The sequence below is a fragment of the Musca domestica genome, unplaced genomic scaffold (genome assembly GCF_030504385.1).
Source record: "Musca domestica strain aabys unplaced genomic scaffold, Musca_domestica.polishedcontigs.V.1.1 24, whole genome shotgun sequence".
Classification (NCBI taxonomy): domain Eukaryota; kingdom Metazoa; phylum Arthropoda; class Insecta; order Diptera; family Muscidae; genus Musca; species Musca domestica.
The window spans coordinates 11,281,390-11,292,999 of record NW_026712272.1 but is presented as its reverse complement, the minus strand read 5'-3'; positions in this window follow the sequence as shown (position 1 = coordinate 11,292,999).

Below are 11,610 nucleotides of genomic sequence, written 5' to 3'. Positions count from 1 at the left end.
TTAATTTCGAATTTTTGTGGGGGAGGTGCCAAAAGGAGTGGACCGATAGATATTGCCCATTTCCGAATTTGATCTAAGTTTCATAATAATATTACGATGTACCAAGTTTGAACCAAATCGGATACTCCCTTCGAGAGTTATCCTGCGCACCAGCCAGCAGATAGACGGACGGATATCGCTAGATCGACTTCAAATATTCCGAAACGGATTTGGTACAAAGAGACCTTGGGTCTAAAACCGTTATTGTGATGAGGTACGTTTTGACCCTTTCTAGCTATATGGCTGAGGGTATAAAAATAGTAAAGTAGTTGACTGTCTGATTGACTGACTTAACAACTCATCAACACCTAGACGAAAAGACTGAAGCTAGAATCTTAAATTTTTGAGTGAGGGTCACTCTTGGTCCGAAAATGTCAGATAAGACTGAGTTTTTGGAAAATCGTACTAGAACGATACGAAAAGTACTTAAAGTTTCTAAATATTGTACTCTTTGTATTTGACGAATGAGGGTCACTGATGGTGTGTATGATAGATGTACCAAGGTTTTTTTTTTTAAATTCGCACTAAAATTGTACGAAAAATACTAAAATGTACTATATTTGGTACCATTTCGTATGCCGTGACCGGTTAGATTTCAAAACTTGAAATTTAGAATGGGAATCAAAGTTGAGGAGTAGGATGGATGTAAGGAGGTAGTTTTGAAAGTATATACTCATATATTCGAAAAGTACTAAACGGTACTAAATTTGGTACAACTTACATTTGAACGAACGGATGGAGCTGGAACCTTTAAGTGTATTGCTGGCGAAGTGTAGTATTGGGATTTTGTGCTTATGAGCACAAAAAGTACAGTTATAAAAATTTGGTACAATTGAAATTTTGAGAGAACCAATAGAGTTAGAAACCTGAAATATGGAATTTAGACTGCTGTTGCATTGTAGGATGAGATATGTAGGAAATTTTGGAAATTCATACGTATGTGTACTAAATGTTGCTAAATTTTGTACAAATTAAACTTTGGGAGAACCGATAAAGTTGGAATCCTGAAATTTGGAAATAAGATTTCTATTGGATTTTATGGCATAGGTTCTTATGGAAATTTGTACTAAGATGTACTAAATGGTACTAAATTTGGTATAATTTGGATTTGAGTGAACAGATGGAGTTGGAATTCTAAAATTTGGAAATAAGATTACTATTGCGTTGTAGTACTGGGGCATGTAGGAAGTTTTGGATAATCGTACGAAAAGTGTTAAATGTTACAAAATTTGTTACAATTTGGATTTGAGTGAACCTATAGAGTTGCAATTGTGAAATTTGCAATTAAGATTACTCTAGGTGTGTCGGACTGGGACATGTAGAAAGTTTTGGAAATTCGTACGAAAAGTACCAAATGGTACTAAATTTGGTATAATTCGGATAGTACTTAAAATTTGAAATTTTGCCAATAGAGTTGTGAGGTGTTTTGGAAATTCATACGAAAAAAATACTAAATAGTTCAAAATTTGGTATTTATGGTAGAGCTCGAGCTATATGCTCGAAGTTTTGGAGATGGAATCCTGAAACTTGGAAGTAAAGTTATCATTGCATTATAGGATTGGGCTATGTAGGAAGTTTTGAAAATTTGTACGAAAAGTACCAAATAGTACTAAATTTGGTATAAGACGGATAGCGCATGAAACCTGAAATTTTGGCACTAATGTGAAGAGGTTTTTTTTTTTGGAAATTCGTACTAAAAAATTTACAAAATGGTACTAAATTCGGTAGAAATACAGCTGGAAATCTAAAATTTGATATTTGGATCTTTTTTTTTTTTTTTTTTGCTTCGTATACGAAGCGATCTTTTGCTCATATTTTTATATCATTTTATATGGCCAAAATGGGACTAATCGAAATAACGTCGTAAATCTCATATTAAGCTATGATAGTAACCGATGTAGTTTAGACTTGGAACATTATAATATTTATATAAGACATAGGTCAGATCCTCTCCTTTAAGTATCTCACCGACAAAATGTCAACATTTTGGAAAATAATAACTCATAATATTTAATATCAGCGTGTAATGTCCTTCAAACGTAGCAGAAATACACATCTCCCACCTCTCCTAAGAAACTTTTTTCTCCAATTCCCCTATTTCGACTCCCTATTTGAGTTTACAGAATATCCCTTCATCTGTTCGCCTTTAGGACTCTGTCGGCCTTGAATAAAGTGTCCCTTGAGGACATGTCTTGGGGACATTTCAAATCTAATCATAATTTGTAATTTTTGTTCTTTTCACATTTTTTTTTTTGTGTTTAATTTTCATTTTTTTTCTTCTTCTTTGTTAAATTGCCAGCATCTGCAGTTGGACGCTTATCAAGGTAGCGACAGTTTACAAACTTTCTCGTTTGTTTCTTCTATTCCATTCTCCAATTCATTTAACAACAACATTAAACAGCAACAAGACAACAATAACAAGAATACTCATAACAATAACTTTAAATGAAAGTTCGGACTTATGTTTGTAGTTTTTTTTTGCGATTTTTCTTCGCAGCGACAGAAGGGAAGACATTCAACAGCAAAAAGAAGTAAAATTTGCCAACAAAGGTGGATAGAAGTTGAGAAGAGAGAGAGACTTGTAAGACATTAAGAAAATGAACTATAAATATGTTAATAACTGTGAAATGATGTTAAATGCAGGACGGAGTAAGTGTTGTTGGAAAATTCAAGGACAATATTGTAAGGATAATGAAGAAATAAATTATATTACCATTTTTTTGGAGAAAAGGTTTATTTGGCTACAATGATGTCAGGAATGGAGTCCTTTGCAATTTCTCTAATCAAAATTTGTAGGTTAGTTTGTCGGTATTTGGTGGGAAGGATGTAACCCCAAACTACTCGTACCTAGTGATTTAGTGTTTGGCGAATTCTTCCAACAGCCCAACATCGTTTCAAGGTTACACAGTCTGGAAATCCTGAGACTATAAAGGACTTAAGGCAGTCATTTTGGGAATTCGATGGACAAATTTTCATAAAGGGATATGGTTTTGTTGTTCCCTCACCCATAAGGCTAAAGAGGGTACAAATAACTGTTTTAGACACTAGGTCTCTTCGGACCAAATCCGTTTACGGACATCTGGGTATTGTTCGATCTGATTTTTTAAGCTACCGAAGTTGGATTTTTTAAAGAAACTAGACTTTTCAAACAATATATTTCAAGGACTATTGAAGCTATAGACGCTAACTTTTCAAAGAATATTTTTTCAAGGACTATCAGAGCAATAAACTTGGATTTTCTAAAGAATATCTTTCAAGGACTTGAAGACCATAAATCATGGAATTTTGATATGATATTTTTCAAGGGTTATCGAAGCTAAAAACCTGGATTTTTGAAAGAATACTTTTCAAGGGTTATCGAAGCTAAAAAGTGGATTTTCAAAGAATATTTCTTTAAGGACTATCGGACATAAGATCGTGGATTTTCTAAAGAATACGTTTCAAGGGTTATCGAAGCTAAAAAAGCGGATTTTTCAAAGAATATTTTTCCAGGACTGTTGGAGCTATAAACCTGGATTTTTTAAAGAATATCTTTCAAGGACTAGAAGACCACAAATTGTGAATTTTTTGGTGAAAAAAAATATATTTCAAGGACTATCGATGCTATAAACGTGGATTTTCTAAAGAATATTTTTCAAGGACTATCGGAGCAATAAAATTGGATTTTCTAAGGAATATTTTTCAAGGACTATCGGAGCTTTTTCTAAAGAATATTTTTCAAGTACTATCGGAGCTATAAACGAGGATTTTCTAAAGAATATTTTTCAAGGACTATCGGAGCTATAAACGTGGTTTTTCTAAAGAATATTTTTCAAGGACTATCGGAGCTATAAACGTGGATTTTCTAAAGAATATTTTTCAAGGACTATCGGAGCTATAAACATGGATTTTCTAAAAAATATTTTTCAAGGACTATCGGAGCTATAAACGTGGATTTTCTAAAAAATATTTTTCAAGAACAAGAAGACCCCAAAACATGGATTTTCTAAAGAATATTTTTCAAGAACAAGAAGACCCCAAAACGTGGATTTTTAAAAAAAAATATTTTTCAAGAACAAGAAGACCCCAAAACATGGATTTTCTAAAGAATATTTTTCAAGAACAAGAAGACCCCAAAACGTGGATTTTTAAAAAAAAATAATTTTCAAGGACTATCGAAGCTATAAAAGCAGAAGCGGAACTATCGAAGCTATAAACGTGGATTTTCGAAAGAATATTTTTCAAGGACTATCGGAGCCATAAACGCGGATTTTCTAAAGAATATTTTTCAAGGACTATCGGAGCTATAAACGTAAATTTTCTAAAGAATATTTTTTAAAAAATATTTTTCAAGGACCATCGGAGCTATAAACGTGGATTTTCGTAAGAATATTTTTCAAGGACTATCGGAGCTATAAACGTGGATTTTCTAAAGAATATATATCAAGGACTAGAGGAATTAAAGGACTACAAAATGTGGATCTTTTACACAATATTTTTCAAGGATCATCAGACCTGCAAACTTAGATTTTTGAAAGAACACTCTTCAAGGATTATCGGAGCTATAAACGTGAATTTTTTAAAAGAATATTTTTCAAGGTTTAGAAGACCATTTATTGTGTATTTTTAAAAAAAATATATTTTTTAAGGGCTATCGGAGTTATACACGTGGATTTTCTAAAGAATATTTTTCAAGGACTAGAAGACCAAAAATCGTGGATTAAAAAAAATATTTTCCAAGGAATATCGAAGCTATAAACGCGGATTTTTCAAAAAATATTTTTTCAAGGACTATTGGAGCTATAAACATAGATTTTTGAAAGAATATTTTTCAAGGACTAGAAGACCACAAATCCTGGATTTTTCCAAGAATATTTTTCAAGGACTATCAGAGCTATAAACGTGGATTTTCTAAAGAATAGTTTTCAAGGGCTTTCTGAGCTATAAACGTGTATTTTCTAAAGTATATTTTTCAAGGACTAGAAGAATTTAAGGACCACAAAATGTGGATCTTTTACACAGTATTTTTCAAGGACCATCAGACCTCAAAACTTAAATTTTTAGAAAGAATATTTTCAATTACTAGAAAACACAAAGCGAGGACTTTTTTAAAGACATCAAACCATGAAACGTGGATTTTTTTAAGAATATTTTTCAGGGACTAGAATTTTACAAAAACTGGACTTTTTAGGAATATTTTTCAAAGACATCGAGCCATGAAACGTGGATTTTTTAAAAAATATTTTGGAAGGACTATCGAAGCTGTTAACGCGGATTTTACAAAGAATATTTTTTCAAGAACTATCGGAGCTACAAACAGGGATTTTCTAAAGAATGTCTTTCAAGGAGTAGTATGAATTTTTTTTTAAATATCTTTCAAGGACTGGAAGATCGCAAAACGCAGACTTTTCAGAGAATATTTTGCAAGAATTGGATTTTTTTAAGAATATTTTTCCGGCCTTAGAAGACAAAAAAAACGAGGATTTTAAAGAATACTCTCCAAGGACTTGAGGACACCCAAAACTTGGATTTTTTATAAGTATTTCCCAACGAATACAAAACAAAAAGACGCGGATTTTTCAAGGATTAAAATACCACAAAATGTGGATTTTTTAAAGACTATTTTTCAAAGACTAGAAGACCATAAAACGTGGATTTTTTGAAGATTTTTTTTTCAAGGACCATCAGACCCCCAGACGTAGATTATTTGAAGAATATATATATATATTTTTTTTTTTTTTTGCAAAGACTAGAAGACCACAAAACGTTGATTTTTACTGTGATGTTCGGAGATGGGCAATATATGACCACTCCTCCCCCCACAAAGTTTCAAAATTTTCACAGGAAATAATTTTCCAAACACTACGGAATCATCCAATTTTGTTCAAATTTTGCAAATCCCTATATTTGTATAAGTGCTAGGTTCGGTGCGAAAATCGACCTACTCCATCATGTACCTCCCACAGAAAGGGTGGAGCTGGATAGTAATTTCCACTCGCATTCTCTTGTGGTGCTTTCGTTTCAAAATTTGTTAAACTTTCGATATCCCACAGTTCGACGTTCCAAGAACGGAAAAATGTCAAAAATGTTATAATTTTTATAAACCTGAATATTTTTAGTACCATTTTTTTATTACCAACAATTAAGTTAATCGACTATTTCAAATGTCGACCTTACCCAAATCGATAAAGTTTTAAATTTTTATTTTTCCCAATAATTATTTATCATTTTAAACCCCTTAAATATTTCCATTTTAAAATTTCCAATTGCAGCCCTTCTAACCGCATTTAGGTCTTCCAATTACCAGTGATGATGATGGTTGTTAGCTAAGTGTTGCTCCCTCCAGGCCCTTCCCCCACACCCCCCTAAAATTTAATTAATAATTCTATTAGAAGGACGTCATTTATATTTATTTGCACATTTGCAACTAAATTGGGAATTAAATTATAAATGTAAATACTTGTGTAACACTAACGATAAATTATTTAATTATAATGTGAATGTGAATGCGTGTGCAAGTGTGTGAGTGCTTTTGACATGTATGAGCACACACACACACACACATATTTATGGTATTTATTAGATTTTATAGTTTGTAAAGGCAGTCGAGCATGGAAATAAATTTAGGGGGATGCAAGGTATTTTACATACTTTCAAAAATGAGGAAAGGGATTATTTTAAGCTGAGCTGGAGAAAAGGCAGTCTTTAAAGGGGACGTGTTCATAAACGAGGTGGGAATATTTTAAAATATCAGAATAGGTCTATTCCAGGTCTTGTATTTTTATAATATATTTCCAAGCTACATTTTGTATGAATTTTTATTTTCAATATTATTTTTCATATATTTTTATATTACCCTCCTCCCCACACCAATCCTGCACTTTCGATTAAAATGTAATCGGAAATGCATTTTCCGGTTCGTCAAAGCGATTGCATTGAACACCGGCTAATGCTAATGGGATTTCCACTCAGCCTTTTCCGGTGATATGCAGATTTTAGTTTTGTAAAATTTTCAGTTCTTCTCTCCTTTGATTTTACTCTAGACTTGTGGCAAATGGAAGGAAAGCCATCTGACCTAGACAGTCAAACAGCCAACTAAGCAACAAGACATACATCCTTGTAGCCATTGTGTCAGTCAGTTTGTCAACCAACCAGGATATGCAACAAATGCGGTTATCAAATTAAAACCGCCATGACTAAACCAGGCCATACGTCAGGACAGGTTGCTTTCGTTGCTACTTTTTTGTTACTCTGTATACTCCTGATTTTTGAGCATCTCTTCTTGGTGGCTTTTATTCAATTTCTTTTGCAATTGATGCGCTAAAACGTATTGGGCTACTGCTACTGTCTATGAGGTTTCTGGTTTTTGTATTTTCTGCATAAATTCTATGCCGTGGAGAATATTCAAAAAGTGTTGGGTTGAAGAATTTAATAGAAGACCTTTAAATGTACATGAATCAATACCGGCAGTGTCATGATTCGGTGTTTAAAAATACAAGTTTCGAGATTCAATACTTGAATAACTCCCATTTTTAACTACAAATACAAGTGTATTCTCTAATCAAAAGTGGTAGGGGTTTTTCTTTTTTAGACAGAGCAGTTTTTAAAGGACTTCTTAATGTAGAAGGCCTCATGGAGATATTCCGATTTTATATTAATAAAATTCTGTACACTTTTTATAGTCAGAAGATTTTCACAGAATTCCACATAAAATCTCCTCTATAGACAGCCATTAGATAGTCAGTTCTCCTATGGGAAAAACTTCATATTTTCTCAGGATAGTCCTTCAATATACGATAAAAAGTCGAATGTGTATTTTATTGAAAAAATTCTGCAATTCTTAAAAATCCCTAGGATCTTTCTATGAAAGAAAGTCAACACCTTCTCCGGGTCTACTAATAAAAGTAAGAAATGAAAATTACATTTTTGAGGAATTTGTTTAAAGGTCCCTAAGAACTCCCCTGAAAGTCCTCTTTAGAGTAACAACTATTTAGAGGCATTCTATAGGAAGAAGGCCATTTTAAGGTCTAATATTAACCGACGACAGAATATCTACTCTGATATTCTGATAAAAATATATTATCCGTCTTCCTATCTGAATATCTTCAAAAGTCAGAAGAATTTCTTAAGATTATACAGAGAATACTTTCTATGTCTTCAATAGACAGAATTCCTCTATGGTATATTATAAACCATTGAAGTACCGAAATGTCGCAGATCATCTACTGAAGTTTCTTTAACAGGGCCTTTGAAGGCATTCTTTAAACAGAGTTATATGAAGGGGCTCTATAGGCTGGGACCTTCCAAAGATCTTCTATGCACAGGAAAACTGTTGAAAGATTTCTATAGAGATATGAGGCATTGTAAGAATTCTAAATGCCTTCTAGAGGCAAAAGCCATACTGGATGATTTGTTCAGACAGAGAAACTTCCAACAATATTTTCTAGACAGGAAATATTTGGATGTTCTTTACAAGGCGGGAAAACCTCTGAGTGACTTCTATAGACTAGAGGTTTTGAAGGCTTTCAAAAAGTCTTCAATATATTAGAAACCGTCTTCTAAAGACGTTCTGAATATTTACTGCAGACAGAGTGCAAATTTCTTCTGTTCTAGGACAAGAGACATTCAGAAGGATTTCCATTGACCAGAGCAAAGTTTTAGTGGATAGAAAAACTTTGTTTTAGTCTCTAAAACAGGAGGTCTCTTAACTGTCATTTATGAACAGAAGACCTACTGAATAGAATCTCCTTATAAACAGGACACATTCTAAAGGTCTTTGTAAAGGCTTTCAACTGTGAAGACATCTTCTGGTGAACTTTTAAAGACTATAAATATCTTATGAAGGTGTAGATGAGCATCCAAAGACAGATGTACAGGGTGAGATGGAAAAACTGCAATCAATTTCAGACTGTTGTCATTTCTACACCACCCGTCCGACAGCTGTTAAAATTATTCCAGTGACAGCTCATTACAAGAAAACGAAAGCATTTTGGTGAGAATTTTCCAGAAAAAAAGTTATTCGTGATGGAATTCAAGCGTGATAGTGTCATTTCTTTATATTTAACTGGAAAACCACAAGCGGCTATCGTTGGAGCATTCCGGCATTTAAATGTGAATAATTTTGTTATGTCTCATACCATCGCTCGTTACCGTGATACTGTGGTAGCGTAGCCCGACGCCAAGGAAGTGGACGGAAGAAAACAGCAACATTAGCAGAAATAGTTCGAAAAGTAAAGAAGCCTTCGCGTCGCAGTGGCCAAAAAATGGCTTGTGAGCTGAACATATCGCAATATTCTATTGGGCAAATATTGAAAAATGAGGTAAAGCCATTGAAATTCCAAAAAGTGCAACACCTTACACCGCAACAGAAAGAAAATAGACTCAAAAGAGCTAAAAGAGGACATTCCAACAGGACTCAGCACCATCGCACTCAGCACGCGCCACCCAAGAATGGTTACAAAATGAGGTTCCTCGGTTCATTTCCAGTGCACAATGGCCACCTAAATCTCCGGATACCAATCCGTTGAACTATTGTGTCTCTGGAGTATTTTGGAAAGCAAGGTTGGCACAAAAAAAAAAACAAAAGTGTCAATAACCTTAAGCAAGCGCATCGTCAGGAAAATTTGATGCTATTTCCGACATTTGACATTTTAAACATAAGTGTGGGATATATTTTAGAAAGCGAAATGAAGGTTAAACAATTTTCTTTAAATTTCTTTCAGAAATATTTTTAAGGACCTTCAGAAAAATAAATTTGTATATTTAAAAAATATTTTCTCAAGGACCTTCAGACGTGGATTTTTAAAATTATTTCCTCTAGAACCTATAGACCACTAAACGAGGACTTTGAAAACATATTTTTTCAAAGAGCTTTGGACATATAACTTGGATTTTTTAAAGAATATTTTTTCAAAAATATTTTTTTAAGGACCTTAAGACCAATTTACGTGGTTTTTAAAGAATATTTTTTCAACGACCTTCAGACCAATAAACGTGGATTAAAAAAAAAAATTTAAGGACCTCCAAATAACGTGGATTTCAAAAAAAAATCAAGGACCTTCAGACTAATTAACGTGGATTAAAAAAAATTCAAGGACACATCTCTTGTTGATTTTTTAAGGAATATTTTTTTAGGGACCTTCAGACCAATAAACGTGGATTAAAAAAAATAATTTTCAAGGACACATCACTCGTTGATTTTTTAAAGAAACTTCAGACCAATAAACGTGGATTTTAAAATATATTTTTTCTAGGATCTTCAGACCAATAAACGTGGATTTTAAAATATATTTTTTCAAGGATCTTCAGACCAATAAACGTGGATTTTTTAAAGAACATTTTTCAAGGACCTTTAGGCCAATAAACGTGGATTTTTTAAAGAATATTTTTTCAAGGACCTTTAGACCAAAAACGTAGATTTTAAAAGAATATTTTTTCAAGGACCTTCCGACAAATAACTTGGATTTTTTAATTAATATTTTTTCAAGGACCTTAAGACCAATTTACTTGGGTTTTTAAAAAAATATTTTTTCAACGACCCATTAAACGTGGATTTTTAACGAATATTTTTTCAAGGACCTTCAGACCAAAAAATGTGGATTTTCAAAAAATATTTTTTCAAGGACCTTCGGATCAATAAACGTGGATTTTTAAAAAATATTTTTTCAAGGACCTTCGGACCAATAAACGTAGATTTTTAAAATATATTTTTTCAAGGATCTTCAGACCAATAAACGAGGATTTAAAAAAAAAATCAAGGACACATCACACGTTGATTTAAAAAAAAATTAAGGACACATCACACGTTGATTTTTTAAAAATATTTTTTCAAGGACCTTCAGACCAATAAACGTAGATTTTTTAAAGAATAATTTTTCAAGGACCTTTAGACCAATAAATGTGAATTTTTTAAAGAATATATATTTTCAAGGACCTTTAGACCAATAAACGTGAATTTTTAAAGAATATTTTTTCATGGACCTTTAGACCAAAAGCGTGAATTTTTAAAGAACATTTTTTCATGGACCTTTAGACCAAAAAAGTGGATTTTTTAAAGAATATTTTTTATGGACCTTTAGACCAAAAACGTCGATTTTTTAAAGAATATATTTTCATGGACCTTTAGACGTGGATTTTTTAAAGAATATTTTTTCATGGACCTTTAGGATGGGATTTTTTAAAGAATATTTTTTCATGGACCTTTAGACCAAAAACGTTGGTTTTTTAAAGAATATTTTTTCATGGACCTTAAGACCAAAAGCGTGAATTTTTAAAGAATATTTTTTCATGGACCTTTAGACCAAAAAAGTGGATTTTTTAAAGAATATTTTTTTATGGACCTTTAGACCAAAAACGTCGATTTTTAAAGAATATATTTTCATGGACCTTTACACGTGGATTTTTTAAAGAATATTTTTTCATGGACCTTTAGGATTGGATATTTTAAAGAATATTTTTTATGGACCTTTAGACCAAAAACGTCGATTTCTTAAAGAATATATTTTCATGGACCTTTAGGATTGGATTTTTTAAAGATTATTTTTTCATGGACCTTTAGACCAAAAACGTTGATTTTTTAAAGAAAAATGTTTA